This window comes from Macrobrachium nipponense, chromosome 35, assembly GCF_015104395.2.
Source record: "Macrobrachium nipponense isolate FS-2020 chromosome 35, ASM1510439v2, whole genome shotgun sequence".
Taxonomy (NCBI): Eukaryota; Metazoa; Arthropoda; class Malacostraca; order Decapoda; family Palaemonidae; genus Macrobrachium; species Macrobrachium nipponense.
Window position 1 is genome coordinate 27,787,023 of NC_061096.1, and position 22,473 is coordinate 27,809,495.

At 41.9% G+C, this 22,473-nt stretch overlaps 2 long non-coding RNA genes across 2 annotated transcripts in view; one reads left to right on the top strand and one right to left on the bottom strand.

Moving 5' to 3' along the window:
- The first annotated feature begins 13,496 nt into the window (after window positions 1-13,496).
- Window positions 13,497-18,833, top strand: LOC135208529 (uncharacterized). Its single transcript, XR_010313185.1, has 2 exons — window positions 13,497-15,861; window positions 18,315-18,833. It is a non-coding gene; the product is annotated as an uncharacterized LOC135208529 (long non-coding RNA).
- The window catches only part of LOC135208531 (uncharacterized), a 36,081-nt gene continuing 30,572 nt past the window's right edge, over window positions 16,965-22,473 (bottom strand). The window contains exon 3 of the long non-coding RNA XR_010313187.1: window positions 16,965-18,073. This is a non-coding gene — a long non-coding RNA (uncharacterized LOC135208531). The remainder of the gene's footprint in view (window positions 18,074-22,473) is intronic.

Below are 22,473 nucleotides of genomic sequence, written 5' to 3' on the forward strand. Positions count from 1 at the left end.
GTACAGTAGCTTAAGTTATGAATATGGATAGCGATATGAATTGTATGGAAATACTATGTGTAGACTATTAAAAAAAATTTAAAAAGAACGAAAACTAGTCTCTTCCCAGACGTCAGGGGTCTGTGACCTTCTGGGAATGGTTCCTGATATCCGCCTCCCAGCGGCGGGAATGGGTACTACCACCTGGCCGCCCACTGCGTGTGCCGCGAGTTTTTGAAATTTCTGTCGGACGTCAGAAAATACAGCTATATATATATCTGCCAGGTAAGTATGAACAAACTTAATTGTATAATAACAATAACATTTTTTTTAATTTTGAGAAAGTAGTACTTCTGCAATATTGAATTAGTATTATAAAGGTAATGGTATCTCATATTAATTAGCACTCATTTGTTCTTACAAGGTAAAAACTATCTTTTTAACACGTAAGGCAAATCTCCAAGTTACAGTTATCAAACCCTTAAAGCTTTTACAAAGTAAGTTAGATGACTTTAAGTTGGTAGACTGTCTGGAAAGGGTAAGGGCCATGTTTCCATTCGTAATCTTTCACCAGTTCTGGAGCATTATGTAAAGTGCTTGCCATGTAGGTCATCTTCAGTTGATCTCTACAATAGCTCCTATTCATTTTGCTTTTCATCCCTCTTGATGTCTTGAATTCCTTTATCTTGTTTTGGCAAGGTTATTTTCAATCATATTTGTTTTATCATGATGTAAATTTATTTTTATTCCTGCTTTCATTTTTGGTATGTAGCTACCATTTCAGTGATTGTAGCATATATATTTGTGGAAGTATTTGAATCATTGTCATCATTAAAGATTTTGTATTCATTTTTTTCTTTATGGGGTGCCAACAGAAGTGATTTTTTGCCATACTTCTGTCTGTTGCATTTCTGCTTGCTGTAAGGATTTATCTATGACCCTTGTTTCCTTGATTTCTTTTGCCTTCCAATCTTACGCTGGCTTATTTTTTTTATAGTATAGTACAGTATAGTACAGTAGAGCCTCGGATCTCGACACTAATTCGTTCCAAAAGGAGCGTCGAAATTCGATTATTTCGAGATCTGAATCAAGTTTTCCCATAAGAAATAACTGAAAATGGATTAATCCGTTCTTGACCACCAGTTATATTACCCTACCCTTGCCTTTTTATGCAATACATTACATGTAAAATACAGCTAACTAAGTTCAGTGTTAAATAAATATCATATTAAACTTATATTATATGTATACTTTTAAATATATAATATACTGTGTAAAAGAAAACTGGTCTACGTCCATCTGATTTTTGACCGAACGCCAAAGGCTACCTAGGTAACTATGCAAGTAGTAGACTGTAGTGTAGTGGGTAAGCACAAAACGTGTTGCTAACATAATAAAACATTAAAAAGCATGTCTAATTATTACAGTGAATAAAACATTAAAAAGCATGTCTAATTATTACAGTGAATTAATAAACTATTAAAATTAAACCCAATTTATATTTGTTATCAAGAATTTACGAAAAATTGCCTACATTAAGTCGGCAGGATGTGGCATGAAAGGATGTATCATACCGCAGCCCTGGTGGCTCATAGCGGGACTATGGTAGTAAACAAACCATATTGTCGATATAAACCTATAAACGTTTACATTCACTATTACAGCTGACTGTAATACTGTATACAAAATCATTTCATACATTCAACTTACCTGTCAGATATATACATAGCTATCGACTCCGTCGTCCCCGACAGAAATTCAAATTTCGCGGCATTACTTCGCCTACAGGTAGGTCAGGTGATCTACCGCCCTGCTCTGGGTAGCAGGACTAGGAACTATTCCCGTTTTCTAATCAGATTCTCTCTGTCGCCGGTAGTATCAACATTGTTGTTACTTCCTCCTGACTGGAATTCTTTTTTCACAACGCTTTTGATCATCTTTCGACTGATTTTTGGTGACGTACTTGGATCGTTGTTTGGCATTCGCTATCGTGGACTGGTTTTTGGACTTCGCTTTGGATTTTCGTGAATATGTCTGATTCTAGTGTTAGCTTCAGAGTGTGTGTGAATGAAGGCTGTAAGGTGAGGATTCCGAAAGCTTCGGTAGATCCTCACACTACATGCAGTGGTTGTAGAAAGGTTGAATGATCAATTGAGAATACGTGTAACGAGTGTGAGAGATTGAGTGCGCAAGAATGGAAGAATCTGACTTCTTACTTGAAGAAGTTAGAGAAGGATAGAGAGAGGAAGGCGGCTTACAAAAGCCGGAAAATGTCTAGTAGTTCTGTAGCTTCTTCTTCTTCTCTTAATTATGCCCATTCTGTTTCAGCCCGTTCACAAGTTTATCCCTCTGATTCCGCCTCAGAAATAGCGGAACTCAGAGCTTCCCTTCAAAAAATGCAAGAGAAAATGGAAGCTTTAGAAGGTAAGAGAAGTGAATGTGGTTTCTCGAGTGATGTTAGTGTCCCCAGTGTAGTGGAGGGGGCGTCTGGTCGTCCCTGCGACGCTCCCAGGCCTAGACCTCTTCCAAGCTCCCTGGCCCAGAGGAGAAGGAAAGTCGAAAGCCTTACGGGGTCCCGTGGGAATCCCCAACGATCAGGAGGGCGTCCCTTCGGCAGGAATCGTATGCATCTCAGTCTGCCAGGGACAGCTATAGAAAAAGCGTCCTTCGTGAGTGCTTTTCATCTTCTAGTTCGCCTTCTCCGAGAAGAGGATGGAAGGAATCGAAGCTTTCACGTCCGCTAAAAAGGAACTGGAAAGAACCTGAGCTTAATTCTAGCCCCGAGCGCTTCTCTGAAGAGGAGGCGGCCTTCGGTAATCAAGAAAGCTAGAAAGGATTTAGATCCTTGGAAGGGAAAAGACTCTCGAGCGCCTTCCAGATCTCCTTCTCCTGATTCGAATGAGCCTTCGACCAGGAGAATATTGATGAATGTACAGGAGCAAATAGCGTCTTTGGTAGGAGTACTTTCTAAGGAGCCTACTCGTAAAAAGGATGACAGGCTTCCGATTAAGAGATCCAAATACCGATCTCCTGTCGGGCGCGACGAACCCTCCAGGGGAGTTGTCGCACAAGCGGCCATCTCTGGGGGGAGCGGTGCGTTAGGCAGGCAAGATGTGGGAAAGGAAGTAACTCCTACCAAGCGTCAGGCGCCAACTAGGAGCCAGGCGCCAAGTAGGCGCAAAGAGCCTGACTTTACTGTAGATCGTTCTAGGCCCAGATCTTCATCCAAGCACAAGAGCCAATTGGAGAAGAGAGAACTCCTGATAGGAGTATAGCGCCCGCTAAGCGCAATATACTTGCTATTCGAAAGGCGCATTCCATGAGCGATACTCCTACCAAGCCTCAGGAGTATCAGGAACTAGATGCGCCTTCCGTAAGGTCAGGAGTATTCCGGAAGAGATACTCCTGCCAAGCGCCTTGATTACTCTGGCCTCGATACTCCTCCCAGGCGCCAGGAGTAATTCTATGGACTTTTTACTCCTACCAGGCGCCAGGAGTATTCGAAGCGTGATGCGCCTACCAAGCGCCAGGAGTATTCTGAGCTTAATAATCCTAAACAGGCGACCAGGAGTATTTGAGCGAGATGCGCCTTCCAGACGGCAGGAGTATTCGAAGAGTGTAATGACTGTCAGGCGCCAGGAGTATTCCAAACAGGTTACTCCTACCAGGCCCTCATGAGTATTCTCAGCGAGATACTCCTGCTAAACGCCAGGCGCATTCTCCTCGTGAAGAGCTTGACATACCGACAGGAGTCTAACAGGCGTAGAGCAGTGATACGTGACTCTCCTAATGATAAACGTAAGGAGAGAGTTACTCCTAGCCCATCTCCTTATAGAAGTGCTTCTTCTTCGGAAAGGAAGAAATCTAGAGAGGAGACAGAGGAGGGAAGGGAGCCTTCTCCTTCCGATCCTATTAATTTAGATGACGTCTCGGAGGACGAAGTTACTAACAGAGAAGGGCTCTCGAATTACAAAGTTCTTTCTGCTCTTCTCTTAGAAGAATATGGAGATGCATTAACTCTAGCCTCTCCCTCCGCTTCTCCTCGCTCTCTATTTTTCCAAGTACGAAGGCACACAAGTTCTTCGTCTTTTCCTGAAAATAAATGGAATCCGGCCGCATATCCATGAAAAGGGCCTTACAATCTCTGGACTCCTGGATCAAGACTAAGAAGGAGTTAGGAAGGACGATCTTTTGCATGCCTCCCGCTAAACTAAGGGGCAGGAGAGGCATATGGTACGAAACGGGAGAAAACATGGGATTGTCTCTGCCTGTTTCAGCTGAATCGGACTTCTCCAGTCTCGTAGACTCGTCGAGGAGACATGCCTTGAATTCAGCAAAAGCAACATGGGGTCTTTCGGAAATGGACCATCTCCTCAAGGGACTTTTTCACACCTTAGAAGTATTTAACTTCCTAGATTGGTCCCTTGGGGTCATTGCTAAGAAGTCCCATGAAAAAGAACAACTAAGCCCTGAAACCTTGCATAGCATCCTTACATGCATAGATAAGGCGGTTCAAGATGGATCGGCGGAAGTGTGCTCCCTCTTCGGTGCGGGAATACTAAAGAAGAGAGCGGTTCATAGTGCCTTTCTCACTAAGGCCGTCTCTTCCTTCGCAGAGATCCGCTTTGCTGTATGCGCCTCTCTCTGAGCATTTATTTCCTTGTCAGCAGTTGGTGAGAGACATTGCCCATTCGCTAACTGAGAAAGCCACTCAGGATCTTTTAAGGCAATCCAAGGAAGAACAGACCTGTGGCTAGTGAGGAAAAGAAAGCATCTAAGCCAACTCAACAACAGCAGCCCTTTCGAGGAGGCGCTCAGGCTAGATCCATCGTCAGAAGGAAATTATCTGAAAAAAGGGGAAGATCTGCCTTCCGTCCCTTTAAGAAGGGAAAATGAGAAACCTTTCCTCCAGACACCTGTAGGAGCCAGGTTACAACTTCCTTGCGGGAGCATGGGAAGACATAGGATCCGATCCTTGGTCAATGTCAGTAATCAAGAAGGGTTATTATATCCCATTCAAGGACAGACCCCTCTTGACAACGTCACCGAGGGAACTGTCAGCCAGATACAAGGACCCTGTTCTGATGGATACTCTTCGTCAAATGGTGGAGCAGATGTGGGACAAAAGAGCAATAGAGCTGGTACTGGATGGGACAAAGCTCCCCGGGGTTTTACAATCGCTTGTTTCTCGTAGCGAAAGCCTCGGGGGGATGGAGACCGGTACTGGATGTAAGTTCGCTGAACAAATTCGTACAACAACAGAAGTTCAGCATGGAAACGTCTGCCTCAGTACTTGCAGCTCTCCGTCAGGGAGATTGGATGGCGTCTCTAGATCTTCAAGACGCATATTTTCCCTTTCCACGTCCCGATTCACCATTCGTCGAGGAAGTACCTTCGTTTCATGTTCGAGGGAAGGATCTATCAGTCAGGGCCCTGTGTTTCGGCCTTTCTACGGTCAATCCCCAAGTCTTCACAGACTTGATGAAAAAATGTGTCAAAACACCTTCACATGAAAGGGATAAACGTCTCCCTATACCTGGACGACTGGCTCATCAGGGCCAGGTCTCAAAAGCAGTGTCTGGAGGATCTGTCAACAATCCTGGATTTGACAAAGACATTAGGATTAATCGTGAACCTCGAGAAATCCCAGATGGTCCCCAGCCAGAACGTAGTCTATCTGGGGATTCAGATGGATTCTCGGGGTTTTCGAGTATTTCCTTCTCAAGAGAGAGTAAGGAAAGGCTGTGCCACAGTACGTATTGAACTTCTTAGAGAAAGAGCGTACTTCAGCGAGGGAATGGTTGAGCCTTCTGGGGACCCTTTCCTCGCTCGAAAAACAGTTCTTTCCTCTAGGAAGACTGCATCTCCGTCCGCCTTCAGTACTTCCTGAGAAGCAGTTGGAGTTGGAAGACAGGACAGCTCTCGGACACGTTTCCGATCTCATTAGAAGTAAAACAACAGTTAAGGTGGTGGTTGACCCCCTTGGAAGAAAACAGAGGAGTATCCTTAGAAGTTCGGAACCCAAACCTGACATTGTTCTCAGACGCGTCGGAGACAGGTTGGGGTGCGACTCTAGGGTCCGAAGAAGTGTCAGGCACCTGGTCGGAAGAGCAGGTGTCATGGCACATAAATTGCAAGGAGCTCTTTGCGATTCACCTCGCGTTAAGAAGCTTCGAGCAGATAGTCAGAGACAAAGTAATTCAGATAAACTCCGACAATACGACCGCTCTGGCTTATGTCAAGAAGCAAGGAGGAACTCACTCTTTCGCCCTATACGAACTGGCAAGAGATCTGCTGATTTGGGCAAATCAAAGGAATGTGGGTCCTTCTAACGAGATTTGTTCAAGGGGAGAGGAACGTGAGAGCGGACAGACTGAGCAGGAGGTTCCAGGTCCTTCCTACAGAATGGACCCTCCACTCGGAAGTCTGTCAGCCCTTTGGTATCCTTTAGGGGGGAAACCACAGATAGATCTATTCGCCACGTTTCTCTCCAAAAGGATAGACACATTTTGCGCCCTGGTAGAGGATCCCAGGGCCTATGCTATAGACGCCTTTCTCCTGGACTGGTCAGGGCTAGACGTGTACGCTTTTCCCCCATTCAAGATTCTGGGGGAAGTAGTCAGAAAGTTTGTGGCCTCGAAGGGAACCAGAATGACTCTGATAGCCCCATATTGGCCATCCCGAATTTGGTTCGCTGGAGGTGAATGGAGTGGACAGTGGACTTCCCCAGATCTCTTCCAAACAGGATAGATCTGCTCAAACAACCCCACTTCGAGAGGTACCATCAAAATCTACCCGCTCTTGCTCTGACTGCCTTTCGACTATCGAAAGATTGGTCAGAGCGAGAGGGTTTTCTCGCAAGGCGGCAAGCGCAATTGCTAGAGCCCGCAGAGCATCTACTAGGCGAGTGTACCAATCGAAGTGGGAAGTTTTCAGAAACTGGTGCAGGTCGAAGAAGCTGTCCTCTTCCAATACCTCTGTAACCGAAATTGCAGATTTCCTTCTTTTCCTGAGGGAAAAGTCACATCTCTCTGTACAACAATTAAAGGATACAGAAGTATGCTTTCGTCAGTCTTTAGAAACAGAGGCTTAGACTTGACGAATAATAAAGATTTGCACGATCTCATCCGCTCTTTTGAAACGTCCAAGTCAGTAGAGCCTAGGATTCCGAGCTGGAACTTAGATGTGGTTCTGAAATTTCTATCCTCGGAAAAGTTCGAACCACCTCATACGGCTTCATTCCGTGATATCACTAGAAAGTGTATATTTCTGCTATCTCTGGCTACGGCTAAAAGGGTCAGCGAGTTGGACGCCCTTGAGTCACGAGTTGGTTTCAAAGAAGATTCTGCGATTTGTTCATTCCAGACTCTTTTTCTTGCCAAAAACGAGAACCCTTCGAATCCCTGGCCTAGGAGTTTCGAGGTAAAAGGACTTACTAGCCTAGTAGGCAGAGAAATAGAAAGATCACTTTGTCCAGTTAGAGCACTGAAATTCTATCTGGACAGAAAGAAGCGGTTGGGAGGCTCACAACATGGTCTTTGGTGCTCGGTAAAAGACCAAGAGACCTATGTCTAAAAATGCTTTGGCCTTCTTTGTTAGAAGTGTAATTTACCGAGGCTCATAAGAACTGCCCAGATGACTCTTTTAATCTATTAAGAGTAAGAGCTCATGAGGTAAGGGCAATCGCGACATCAATTGCGTTCCAGAGAAATATGTCACTTAAAATATTTTTGGATGCAACCTATTGGAGATGCAACTCAAGTATTTGCATCTCATTATTTAAAAGATGTGCGAGTAACATATGAGAATGTTTTTCTTTAGGTCCGTTTGTGTCAGCACAGACGGTTCTGGGTAAAGGAGAGAGCACCGATCCTTAAATATGTGTACGTAACCCTCTTGTCGGAGGTGTTCTCGTGTTTTCCTGTGCATGGGAGTGTCAGATGTCCGCACTGGCGGCCTTCACTTCGCTTCATTAGGAAATCGAGTTGACAGCTGACTATTAGAGGGGTACAAAATTTTTATTTTTGTATGTATGAGTTTCGAGTTTGTGGTTGTTTGCTAAGAGTTTGGGGATGACTCTTGGCAATCTTAGAACTAACACGGGTTAGGATCGGGTGATCGGGATCGGTTGTGTGCTCCTTAAAGAAGGCGTGTTGTCATATAAGCGGATTAGCACCCCTTGACAAACGCCAGTTAGGCTCTGCCGAGTAAGTGGATAAGACCCCATCGACAGACCAGCAAGAACTCTTGGCCACAGATCACTATCTCGCTAAGGCTCTTGAGATGAAGCAGACTCCTGGGCAGTAGCCACGAAGTCTTCCATCTAATAAGGTAGGAACTAAGGTTTATTTATACCTACAACATATGTTGTTTACCTGTCTAGTCAGTTAGTTAGCTGTCTCTTGCCCTCCACCAAAGGGTGTCAATCAGCTATGTATATATCTGACAGGTAAGTTGAATGTATGAAAATGATATTGTTATGATACAATAAAGTTTCATACATACTTACCTGGCAGATACTAACAATTGAAAGACCCACCCAGCCTCCCCGCAGGAGACAGGTGGAAGAGAGAATCTGATTAGAAAACAGGAATAGTTCCTAGTCCTGCTACCCAGAGCAGGGCGGTAGATCACCTGACCTACCTGTAGCGAGTGCCGCGAAATTTGAATTTCTGTCGGGGACGACGGAGTCGATAGCTATGTATATATCTGCCAGGTAAGTATGTATGAAACTTTATTGTATCATAACAATATCATCTTTAAAACTATCTTTTAGTTAAATGTTATGATATAACGGTTTTACTAACGGTTTTGTTTCCATAAAATATCCTTATAAAACAGGAGCGTCTTCTACGACGGCAAATTTTTGTCTAATATCAGGGTTGGTTTCAAGGTTATTGGACTAAGAAAAATAATTATGGTACATGGTAAATATATACATGTATAAGTTAAAGAATCTTCTTAATTTCTATAATTACTATACCATTACGTTACGCACCAGCATCTCTTGAGTTTAATATCAGGCTAACCTCTTTACGAGGACGCTTACAAACTAAGCATACAGATTGTGTTCATTATTGCACACACATTACATATGTAAACTGGTGTCATTACCAAATCTCGTACGTAAATATTGGCGTATTTTTATAGTAGACATAAAAGAATAGTCATAATTTCTGTAACTACTATATATACCATAGCGGCTTCTCTGATTTAAACTAAGGCTAATCTCTTCTACACCAGCAAGCTTAACAAAGCTTAAAGATTGCGTTCGCTACCGAACCACACACACTTTACGTGGTTTCGCTACCAAATCTCACGTAAACATTGACGTATTTTCACAGTAGACATAAAAGAAGTCATAATTTCTGTAACTGCTACGTATACCATAGCGGCTTCTCTGAATTTTAAACTAAGGCTAACCTCTTCTTTACCAGCAAGCTTAATAAAGCTTAAAGATTACGTTGCTACCGAACCGCACATGTTACGTAGGTAACACTGGTTTCACTACCAAATCTCACACGTAAACATTGACTTATTTTTACAGTAGACATAAAAGAATCTCTTAATTTCTATAACTACTACGTATACCATAGCGGCTTCTCTGATTTCAGCTAAGGCTAACCTCTTCTTTACCAGCAAGCTTAATAAAACTTAAAGATTGCGTTGCTACCGAACCGCACACGTTACGTAGGTAACACTGGTTTCACTACCAAATCTCGCACGTAAACATTGACGATTTTTACAGTAGATATAAAAGAATCGACTTGATTTCTATAATTACTGTATACCAAAGCGGCCTCTGAGTTAAGCTAAGGCTAACCTCTTCTTTACCGGCAAGCTTAAAAAACTTAGATTGTGTTGCTACCGAACCGCACATGTTACGCATGTGTCAGTGTTTTCACTACCAAATCTCACATGTAAACATTGACGTATTACAGTAGGCATTAAAGAATTGTCTTAATTACTATGCATATATTTACCATAATGGCTTCTCTGATTTAAGCTATGGCTAACATCTTATTTACCGGCAAGCTTAACAAAGCTCAACGATTGCATTTGCTACCAAACCGCACATGTAACCTACATACGTAACATTGCCTTCACTCCAAACCTAACACTTAAATACGTATTGCATTTCTACTGAAATGCACGCCTCATGTGTGAGCAGAGTCTTATAGAGGAGAGGATAGACGAAACTTAGGTTTATTTTGGAGTTGGGAATGGAGGAAACATTTTGAAGAAGGAAAACCTGAGATGCCATGCAAATACTTTTCGCCTTGTGTGAAGTGGCTGTCTTAGAACCTATCATGAAGAAAGAGGTAACTGCGTATACAGTAAATACCACCGAAAAAGCAAACTAAATGCGCACAAGGTGTGAGAGACACGTGTTTGACTGTTTGTTAACCCTCTTACGCCGACTGGACGTATTTTACGTCGACATTTTTTGTCTCCTGTGTGCCGACTGGACGTATTTTACGTCGACTTACAAAAGTTTTTTTTAAAATTTGCGGAAAAATACTTATAGGCCTACCAGCCTAAAACTTTTGAATCACGCGCCTTGGGGGATGCTGGGGGTTCACGGATCAAGGTGTTGTTTTGTTTACAATCGTTACGCAGGCGCGCAAGCGCGAATTTCTTTCTTGCCGCATTAAAAAGTATCTGTGACACATCTCGGAAATTATTTAGTCACTTTGACATAATTTTTGTACCATTGTAAATTAGCCGTTACATGAAGTATTAGATATGAAAATGTGCGCATTTTTATGTAGAATACAACAATAAAATACTCATGATTGTAGCTTTTTTCAGTTTTGAGATATTTTTATATAAATAACGATAATTGCCAAAATTTCAACCTTCGGTCAACTTTGACTCTACCGAAATGATTGAAAAACGCAATTGTAAGCTAAAACTCTTATATTTTAGTAATATTCAATCATTTACCTTAATTTTGCAACTAATTGGAAGTCTCTAGCACAATATTTCGATTTATGGTGAATTTATGAAAAACTTTTTCCTTACGTCCGCGAGGTAACTCATCCGAAAAAATCATACATGCGATTGTGGTAATGTTTGCACCATTTTAAAATTAGTCGTTATATAAAGTTTTATATATGAAAATGTGTGCAATTTCATGTAGAATACAACAAAAAATAATTGAAGGTTGTAGCTTTTCTCTTTTTTGAAATATTTGCATATAAATCACAATAAATAGAAAAAAAAACCACGTTCGGTCAAATTTGACTACCGAAATGGTCGAAAAACGCAATTGTAAGCTAAAACTCTTACAGTCTAGTAATATTCAGTCATTTATCTTCATCTTGAAACAAATTCGAAGTCTCTAGCAAAATATTTAGATTTATGGTGAATTTAAAAAAAAATCTTTCCTTCCCTCCGTGCGCGGATACTCCACCACAAATCTCCGAAATGCGTATGTCCCATTCTCGGAATATTTGCTCCGTTTCATATTAGGCATTTCATAGAGTTTTATACATGAAAATGTGCACAATTTTATGTAGAATAAAACGAAAAATATTTGAAGGTTGTAGCTTTTCTTATTTCTGAAATAATTGCATATAAAAAAAAAATATTAAAAAAAATTCGACATTCGGTCAACTTTAACTCGTCAGATATGGTCAAAAACTGCAATTGTAAGCTAATACTCTTACAGTATAGTAATATTCAATCATTTGTCTTCATTTTGAAAGAAATTGGAAGTCTCTAGGACAATATTTAGATTTATGGTGAATTTTTGAAAAAAATATTTGTTTACGTCCGCGCGTTACGAATTCATGCATTATTTTGTGATAATATTTTCTCTGTGTTGCTTTTATTGTTTTACAATGTGTTATATACCAACATAATCGCAATTTAGTGTACATTACAAAAAAAAAAAAGTAACTTGTTACCTTTAACCGTTTTTTGCACAGCGCGATTTGAATACAATTATATATGAAATTTGGATTTTGCGCTATCATATATCGCATTATTTATATATGATAATGATAATTTTTTTCATTTCTGATGCTTGCATACTAAACTTCAGCCAATGACAAAAAAAGGAGCCAAAAATGAACTCTTAATCTTGAAAACTAAGCGCGCTGTGATTTTTTGAAAAAAATCTTTTTTCCGCTTCCGCGCTCACTCTGAAACACCTCCGGCACACGGGAGACAATTTTTTTTTTACCGCTTCGGCGTAAGAGGGTTAACAGTGGCTGCTGAGTCTTTAAACTATGCTGAGAGTGGCGTCACCAGTGTTACCAACAACTTTTGCTAAATTATGCTAGTCGTTCCAAGTCAGATGTACGCTAAATAGCAAGAATATATGCCAAATGTGGTGCAATTTTATGCCAGAATTATGCTAATAATCTATCATTATCTCATTTTTATAATACATTTGAACTGAAACAATGGTGTAATGGAAATTTAAAACATTTGTATATTAGGTGAAATGTTACAAATGACAAATTGCAGTAGTATAACTATTTATTTGATGATCTTTACATGTTAGCAAACTCGAAATAAAGCACCGTTTTTCTTTAACAGATCACATATGCAATTACTAGTATACAATTTGAAAAATGTGTGAAGATCACTTTAGAAGTTATTCAACATTTTGATATCTACTAATAAATTAAAACTAAAAAAGGAAAACAAATAAGTCTCAACGCATGAAGAAAAACACAAATTTTAATTATTACTGCATCATTATCATGCCACTGAGACAATTTCCTTTTACAGGTCACATACACAATTAATAAATACTTGAAAAATGTGTGAAAATTACTTCAAATATAAAATTTTGATATCTACTAAAAAATTAAAACTAAAAAAGTTAAACAAACAAATCAGTCTCTACTCAAGAATAAAAACGTACATACTTATTACTGATCATTATCATGCCACTGAACCACCATTTTTCTTTAACAGATCACATACACAATTAATAAATACTTGAAAATTCTTTGAAAATCACTTTAGACAATTAAAATTTGATAACTTAAAAAAATAAAACTTAAAAAAGGAAAAAATCAACTTTACTCATAAAGAAAAAACATTATTCACACTTTACTGATCGTTTGTCATGCCACTGTGGGTATTTATATTCACAGAATTTTACATTCCTTAGTTGGGTTCAAACTTATTAATCAACTCTTTTGTTAGTGCTGCTTTTGAGGCAATTTCACAAGGAATACATATATTAACTATGGCTATGTATGAAATTGAGGAATTTTCTGCACTTTATTTAAAATTTTAGTGAAAATACATTCTAAAATTGTACTGGAACCCTAAGTATAATAGAATTTATGCTAAGCTCCAATTCTTGGGTCAAATTATGGTAAAAAAACATGAAATTATGCTAAATTTGGTAACACTGGATGACACCAACTAGTGGGGGCTGGACGAAACCGTTTTGTTTACAAACATCATATGATCTGGGGGTCGGAATCTGGTTTTTTGTATGAACACCGATACAAAGTTTATTGGAAATTCTAATACGGTCGTGAGCCAGGGCTCTACGGTAATTAGAAATAGCAGTGAAAAGCAAGATTAGATCATGGAATTAGTACATCATCTATATCAGCAATACCCCTATCAGGAAAATAAATAAATATATAATTCATGAATGTATACATTAAGTCAAAGTATTCTATTCATTCAATTAACTGTTCACTCACTTAACTGTGCATTTGCACACACACTTTTTCTCAATTTTATTTTTATTGAGAATAACAGCAAATGACAAATTCTTTGTGAAAAAAAAAATTTTGTGGGGAGGTGAGCAACTGCAAAGTAAGGGTATAGTTTACCTTAACCTGTTAAGTGTCACAACTAAAAATACGTTTACTGCGATCTACTCGGTAGCGCCTTCAACGAGATATTACGTTCAAGACTTTAACTGTGCTTGCCAAGCCGTCAGTCCCGTAATAATACGTTTACTCGTATAGAAAGTGTAGGAACATCATTTGGTAACACTCTCAGCACACGGGAAACTTATTTCCAGCCTGGCAACTCTTTCCTGGTGGTCGCTTATGCTAGAAAACTGCCTGGTCCTGCTGGTTTTCTTTCAGTACGCTTCGGGCGTTTATTGAGACACATAAATTTTCGCGTCCTTCACAATGAATTTCCCAAAGAGGAGGCGTATTTCTTCAGGTGAGATCAATCAAATACTAGATGAGGAGTCTGATATTGATGACCTATTTGATGATGAGAGCTCTAGTTCTGAATCCTCCAGTGATGAGGATACAAACTTTTCTTCCAATAGCAGGAGTGAAGATGACTTTTCTTTGCCGAGTGACTGGACTCCGAGAGAGAGAGAGAGATCCCGGCGTGAAATTTACAGTTGAGGATAAAGAGAACCCATTAGAATATTTTGAGAAATATTCTGATGATGAAATCATTGATTACCTCATGAAAGAAACAAACAGATTTGCAAATCAGTTTCTAGATGAGAATGTAGAACATTTGTCTCTACAATCACGAGTACATAGATGGTTTGACACTGTGAAGTAGGATTGTGTGTAGCCCCTTGATTTAGAGATTGGCACACGAAAGAATAATAGTACATGTATGTATAATATTTTTTTAATTCAGTACGTATTATGAAGTCTTTTGAAATAAAATAATTGTAGTATTAATTTTTTTTTTACTCCAACATTTGATAATTTCCTACACTTAACTACAGTATGAATAATAAGCATAAAAATCAATATTAATTTTGAAAAACTATCATCAGTGCTATGATCGCTAACTACAAAAAAAGCGTGACGGTACGTTAGCAGCGAGCTCATCCGGGGGGAACACTTAACAGGTTAAGTGTAATGACTGTATTACAAAATACAAACTTATCAATAGAGAAACAATGTAGATTTGATAAAAGGAAAATGTACATATATGAATAAATAATGTAACTCCCCAGAAACTGTGATGATTTTTGCTTTTAAGTATGAAGGAACTGAAAGTCAGTTTTGTAGTTTGAAATATATTGTTAAGGTGGGTACACACGTGAGAGCCAAACCTTGTATGTGTAACTGAGTTATGCATATACGGTTACAGGGTGTCAAAATGTTGAGGACGAATCGTAACCACGTTAAGCACGTAACTTCATTTCAATCCAATGCGATCATCAATCTGTCTCTGTCCGGGTTGTTTACCGACGATGGCCACCATACAAGTAGCAGCTGCCGCATATATTTATACACATTATTTAACGAAGATGAAGCGAAATAAAAGAAGATGGTGGCAATCAAGGTTATATACTAGAAGGGTAGAATACAGTGGTCGGGAATTACTCGCTGACATGGGATTCCAAGAATTTTCTGGCCACAGTAAAGTCTGTTCTTCGTAATAACTAATAAATTGAAGGACCTCTTCCTCACTACAATCAGCCATGGTAGACATATACGTACTGACTGACCAAAACAAGGAACTCTACTATGGACGGCCTTGTTCATAGTCTGTGTTAACAAGTTCAGCAACCTCTGTTGTTACGCGTGTAATACAGGTCCCGTCCACACATGGCGTAACGTTCAAAGAGACCTCCCTTTGATTCGGGGCCCAAAAACCGACAATTGCCGGGACAGAGGGCAAACGGAGCCTCGAACCTCGTGGGTTCGGGGTTCGGGTTCGAGGAACCGTCCACACTTGCGTTTTTGTTAAAAGAATCGGTTACAATACAAGGTTCGGTTCGCACGTGTGTACCCACCTTTAGGTTATAAAGAACTTTAAATTACTTCTCTTAGTAATTCCTAATTATTTTTCAGATGGAAAGAAAAAGTTGATACACGTTCCATGAAACTTAGAGTCATAGCACACATGATTCAACGATTGATAACCTCAAGTGGGTTACCATGGGCTGCAGACAACTATTTTTTGAAGGTAAGACAACTATTTTTGTCAGGAATATTTTGCACTTTATAGCTTAAGGAAGATTGAGTAGTAAAAGATATTTATTTCCCCTTAACAAGGTGTATGTTTTAGTATCGTGCATACGATGGTGTTCGACTTTGTTGTCCTTTGAAAATTTTGGGTTTTAGGGGTACTAGTCCCTACACAAAATTGAACTCATGAGCCCCCCTCCCAAACCTTGAGTTGTAGTACAGCTTAATGTTGGCCTCAAACATTGCTGATGATTAATAGTTTATTAATTCTCCAAATTATGATTGATACTTTTTTGTAGTTTTTGTATATTGTATAGATGCATTTTTACACTCAATAATGACTGCACCATTGAATGTGGATGAGAATGAAGGTCCATCATGTTACATTTGTTACCATACAATTACAAATTTATTGAGTAGAAGTGGATCATCATGATCCTCTTTTATTGCAATGCTGCAGTTACCTAAAAGTTGCCATTTCCATGAGAGAGAAGAGAGAATTTCTTTTGAACCTATCTATAACTACAGCAATGATTTTCTTTGGTATGTATGGCTGACATCGCCCTGTTAATGCCATTATGGCAAGCAGCCACAGGATATGATTTTACGCAACTGTTTCAACAATTTGGTGTTCTCTTTCTTGGCCTCCTGGTAGGACTTTGAACAGCACTAGGAGCTTTAAAATTTTATTTCACTGGATTAAGGTTTTACAGTTGTTGCATTGATTAAGATACAAGAACTTTAAAAGCCACTACTTGCCTGCTGATTTTAGTGGAGTTGGAAGCTATAACAAAGAGCCAAGTATACTCCATCTTGTCCTACTGTTTCAGGAACTGATGCGTAGATAATGATGAACATTAGGGCATTGTTGACAGTTTCTCTAGATCTGCAGTTCTCCCTGCATCTATGCCTAGAGCTACGGTTTCTGTGACGTCTCGTGTCAACAGATTCCGATCAGTGTTTTGGCTCGACTTTAGACAGAACGTGCAGTGGCGACTTCTGTTCCGTCTACACTTAATCGTTCAAGCAGTTGTAGACATAATTGATTTTGTTTTCCAAGAGAGGTATGGACATGTTACAGAGAGGAAACCTGCAGGCCTTTGTCTACTTCATCTTTTTCAGTTTTGTCTGTCGGTCTTCTCCCATCAGGTGCTGGAGGACTAGAGACTTCATTGCTGCTCCTTGCACGAGAACTCATAGGACCATCTCTGAATATTCCTCTCTGTCACTTTCTAACCATATACATGGCTCCCACTCTTGCTCAGAGTTTGGGGGCAGTGGTATCTTAATCTCCTGATTCAGGAGCTGATGCGCAGATGATGTCTGACTTTTGGGTGTTGTTACGCCTACCAGGGGTAACAAGGTTGGATGGCCTGTTTTCCAACTTCATTTCTTCTCACATTCTTGTGTTGGTTGCCATGACAATTTCTAGACCTGCTTTGCCTGCTTCTTTGCCTAGAGCACAGTTCTTGTAACACATCTTTCAGCATTTGGAGGTTGACATCTGCAGTGGTGATGTCTTTTTGCATACCTGTCTTGATTGCCACGACAGTTTCCAGATTTGTGGTTCCTGTGACATATCTGTCAACAGTGTATTCTGCTTAGCGTTTTGAGTTGACTATCACAGCAGCAACTTTAGCTCCCGCAACGTCTTCAGACACTCATTAGAGCAGTTTGTCTGAAAGGTGGCTGTGCTTTTCAAGAGAGGTGCGGATGTGTAGTAAGGAGAAAATGTTGCATGCTTGTGTTTACCTTCATCTACTTCAGCTGCCCAGTCTTCTCCCATCAAGTGGAGGATTAGAGCCTTTGTTGCTGCTCCTCACGTAAATTTGTAGGACCAACTCTGTATCTTCTCTCCATCATCTTCTGACCACTTGTGTGGCTCTCTGGCTCTCCTGCTCATGGCCGTGTTTCTGGTGTTAAAATATCACATCGAGTTGCCTCTCAGGCTCATGGCCGTTTTCCCGGTGTTGAAGTATCACATCGAGCTCTCTATCCTGCTCACAGCCATTTTCCTGGTGTTGAAGTATCACATCGAGCTGTCTCTCCTGCTTACGGTCAGAAGCCGTGTTTCTGGTGTTGAAGTATCACATCCAGTTGCCTCTCCTGCTCACGGCCACTTTCCTGGTGGTGAAGTATCACATCAAGTTGCCTATCCTGCTCACGGCTGTTTTTCTGATGTTAAGTATCATATCCAGTCGTCTCTCGGCCTTTGGTAAGAGAAAAATACAATATGTAATATTTATTAAATGTCATTTCTTGCCAAGATTCAACAGCTTTTCCAACTCACACTGGACACAAAGTATGTATCTTAGGGGCTCTGGTTGTATGTATACGTACCTAAGAAAAATACAAATTGTTTCAAGAATTTTATAAAAAATACAAATTGTTTCAAGAATTTTATAAAAACAAATTGTTTCAAGAATTTTATATAATTTGAATTTTTTCCAGATAATGTTGGTATGTGACCATGTACTGCTAAAGGGACCAGATGGCTCATTCAAGCATATTGTGAGACATATTGCCCGGGCCCGAAATGAAAAAGAAGGTGGAAATAAACACGTTGAAGTGGCTTATGAAGAAAGTTTGGATGAAGAACAAGACACTGAAATTGTAGACTACGTTACAAATATACCTGCAGCACTACCTTTTAAGCTCTGAAAAACAAATTCTTTTAATTTCTTTACAACTCTTAAAAACAAATTCTTTAATTTCTTTACAACTCTGAAAAACAATGAGTCTAATTTCTTTAAGCTTGAAAAACAATTAGTTTAATTTCTATAAGCTCTGAAAAACAAATTCTTTAATCTCTTTTCAACTCTGAAAAACAAATTCTTTAATTTCTTTACAACTCCGAAAAACAAATTGTCTTTAATTTCTGTAAATAAGTTTACGATAAGCTGCTGGTAAAAGAGGATTTTATTTTAATATGTAATTGGGTCAAACAAGAAAATAAATGTTTAACATGAATTGGGTGTTTTGGATTCATAAGCACAAGTGATCTCACATTGACTTGAAGGAGAGGGAGAGAAACCATTTTATAAAAATGGTTGGTATTTGAGAAAATGGTTCTTAAAACTTATGTGTGTACTACAATTAGTTCCTGTGAGAATAACAAACCATCTTTTATATAACACAGTAGTACCTCGTACTTCGAACTTGATCTGTTCCAGAAGGCTGTTCGAAGTATGATTTGTTCGAAATATGAAACAAATATCCCCATAAGAAATAAAGGGAATCAGGATAATTCGTTCCAGCCAACCCAAAAAGTCCCCCTTTTCACATTATAGAAATAATGTGTTCAAAAGTTAAATCAAGAGTGTAAAGTAATGAAACAATGATTTACGAACTGTTTGGTAAAAATGGCGCCGGCCAGCTGGGAGATGGAGGGAGGAGAGACGGGAACCCTTTGAGCAAACCGAACTGGTTGCGGTATGCAAAGGTTGATAAAATAAATTTTATTCACATTAGGTACAAAGATAATCAAAGGAATCGATAGTTTGTGTGTGTCCAATTGTGTCTGAGAGAGAGTAATCAGCGTGTTTACACTTGGTTCTTAAGTGCAGGAAATAGATTATGCCACTATACATCAACTTACTGTTGCCAAATGGCACTTTTAAAACAAACATGAGGATTTTAAAAACAAATATTACAAGTCAAGAATTCAGAAAGAGATAAAATAACTTTTCTCAAGGAAGCCATTTAAACAAACAATCGAAGGCATGCAAAAGCTGAAAGCAGTGCCAGTTTGTTTATTACAGAGCTGAGTTACTTTTACAGTTGTAAAAGAATCATAAAAAGCAATTACCACTAGATCGTTATTTTACCGTAACAAAAATAAAAGTGATTTGGGCAGATCGAGTGTAAGTGAAAGAAATGGGCGAATAATCATCCCAGATCAGCTAATAAGTCAATGGGAAGCAGAGCCGTTCTTCTTTCTCTCTCTTAGCGCACCGAATACTGACTTGAGCAAGCTTTTTTTTCTTTTTTTTTTACCGTATTGCATTTATCTTCAAGTTTTATCATTGTTAAATTTATTGTGAAATATAATTTGTTCCGATACGTAATACAAACCATCGGTCCTTTACAATGCGAAGGTAACTGGCGGCAGCTGGAACGGTCGTAAGCTTTGAAGAATGGAGTTTGGCAGTTAACTGCTTGTCCGACAGTGCGCACGCCGCGTGACTGGGAGGTGAAGAATCACTTTTGCTTTCGGCCGTGTTGGTGGAGGACGTGTTCGTCATCGCTCTCTGCCCGCTTCATTGTCGTATGCTTTGGTTGTGTGTTTTTTCTTCAACTTGGTTTGTCAGTGTAGCGAAAGTTTATTGTAAGTATGTGTGACTTTCTTTATTACTTTTATTACATTTATTATGGATTCTCGTGTAATGGAGCTGTCCCCTCGCCCCCCCATCAGCCGCAGAGTTTGCCCTGGTGTGGAGGGCCGTAAGTGCGGGGTCTTTCGCTCCTTTCCCGAGATCGATCCTCATGTGCTTTGTGCTCGGTGCCGGGGGCGTGAATGCTCTCGGACCGAGCCCTGTAATACATGCATTAATTGGTCGGAGGTGCAGTGGGTGCTGTAAGAGGGTAGGAAGAAGCGTAGGCCTGCCAAGGAGTCGTCGGAAAGCTCTCCAGCGACTCCCTTGGTTACAGACACTTCGTCTTCTTTCCTGCCCCTGGCTCAGCTCCCGCGTATGGTGCCTTCCCCTTAGGGGGGTTTCTCAGTCCTTCTCTTCGCCCAATCCGTCGAACATAGAGGAGGGCGCGAGATACCCCGACGTTCAATTGTATTCAGGGTCTTCTCCTAATCACCCAACTGTTGCTTCCTCAGGTGCTCCTGCTGCGGGCGATGACCTCGGCCAGGTGTGGGTGTCGCTGGGTCTCCAGGGCACGCCGAGCGTCCAGGGGCTGCTCCATCATCTGGCTGGTGCTGTTCCGGTCACCCATGGAGCGGTGACCAATAACTACTACCACCACTGTCTCGACCCCAGGGTACGCCGCCCCTCCTCACCTGGTCTACACCCCACACGTGATGTCAGTGACTCCTACGGCCGCTGTGCAGGCCCCGATCGCTGCCGTGCCGAGGAGAGGCGTGCCTCCCCCTCCCGGGGTCTTTGTGCTGCCAGCCCCTGACTTCCAATGCCCGAAGAGCTCGCCCCTGGACCTGCCACCGGTACCCAGGATGTTGCTGGCTGCTGCCCCGTCTCCTGCCGCTCCTGCTGTTCCTGCCCCTGCCAACGTCGTTCCAGCCCGTGGTGTTGCTGCCCCAGTCGCTGGTCCTTCCGGACAGGTGCAGCTGGGCCCAGTTGCTTCGGCAACAGCCCTGGCTCCATCCTGGATGGAGGACCTGACGTCTGTCCTGAGGGAGCTGATGATGAATAAGAAGAAGAAGAGGGAGGTGTCGTCGTCATCGTCGCCTGCTGCCGCCTCTTCCCCTTCGACTTTTAAGGCTTCCAAGCCGAAGAAGAAGAAGGCTGCCTCCTCCCCCCCCTTAAGAAGTCTCCCTTGGGAACTTCTAAGGGCCTGTCTCACTCCGGTGGGACGGGGGGTTCTTCCGCTGGTCCTCCCGCTCCTTCGGGAGCGGGGCCCATCTCTCCTTCCGCAAGGAAGAAGACGGGGACCAGAGGGGTACTGGCTAACACCGGTACTTCCTCGCCTGGTGCTAGGGGCTCTGCCGCTACACCAGGTTCTAGCTCGGCCTCTCGTTCGCGAGAGGTACCGAGTGTACGGTCTCCTGCGGGCGACCGTGCAGCCAAGGCTCAGGCGTCCGAGTTCGCTCAGCGCCCGGACCGAGGCACAGAGCGGAAGGCTGGCGAGAGCCGCTCAGGTGACTCTCGCCAGGCCAGCGATCGCTCTCATAGTGACCAGCTGGTTACCAGGGTTGACGTGCCGGTCCCTGACCGGTCACGTGCTGAAGCTGGAAAGAGGTCCCCTCAATTGCAAGAACCAGTCTCGGCTGGTCCCAGCGGTTCGACACGTCGTGAGGACAGGCACTGGTCGCACAGCGACAGTGGTCTCTGCAGGTCCACTGACCGCCGCTCCCACTGGGACCGGATGGATAGGGGGACCAGCAGCAGCTCCTCTGATGCACGGGACCGGGGACGCTGTTTTCGGTCCAGCCACTCTCCCCAGGAGAGCCGTGCGACCAGGCCTGCAGCTCGATCGCCACAGCGGGTTGGCGATCACCTGCAGCCCCCCAAGCCCACCGGTTCTGTACGCGCAAGTGGCAGGAGGAGACCGGGAGGGATCTGTTGCTGTTCCTCCTTCTGAAGGAGGAGGGTCTCGGGAGTCGTTCTTGCTGGAGGGGCTTGATGGTCCTACTCCTCAAGATGCGGTCACTCCTGAGATCCAGAGGAATTTTGCAGAGGTTATTGTGCTGATTCGTCAGCAAAACGACCTCGGGGAAGGATCGCCGCTCCCGCCTTCTGAGCCCACGTCACGGCTCGAGTCGTTCTGGGGGCCTAAGAAGGAACCCAGAGCGACGGTTGGTCTGCCGCGATCGGAGCTGTCCGACTCAGTGCTGGGCCAGGTAGACTCACTCGTCTCCGGACAAGAGGGTTCGCTACAGTCTGGCAGGTCATCTAAGCTACTTCCCCCTCCTCTACTGCGACAA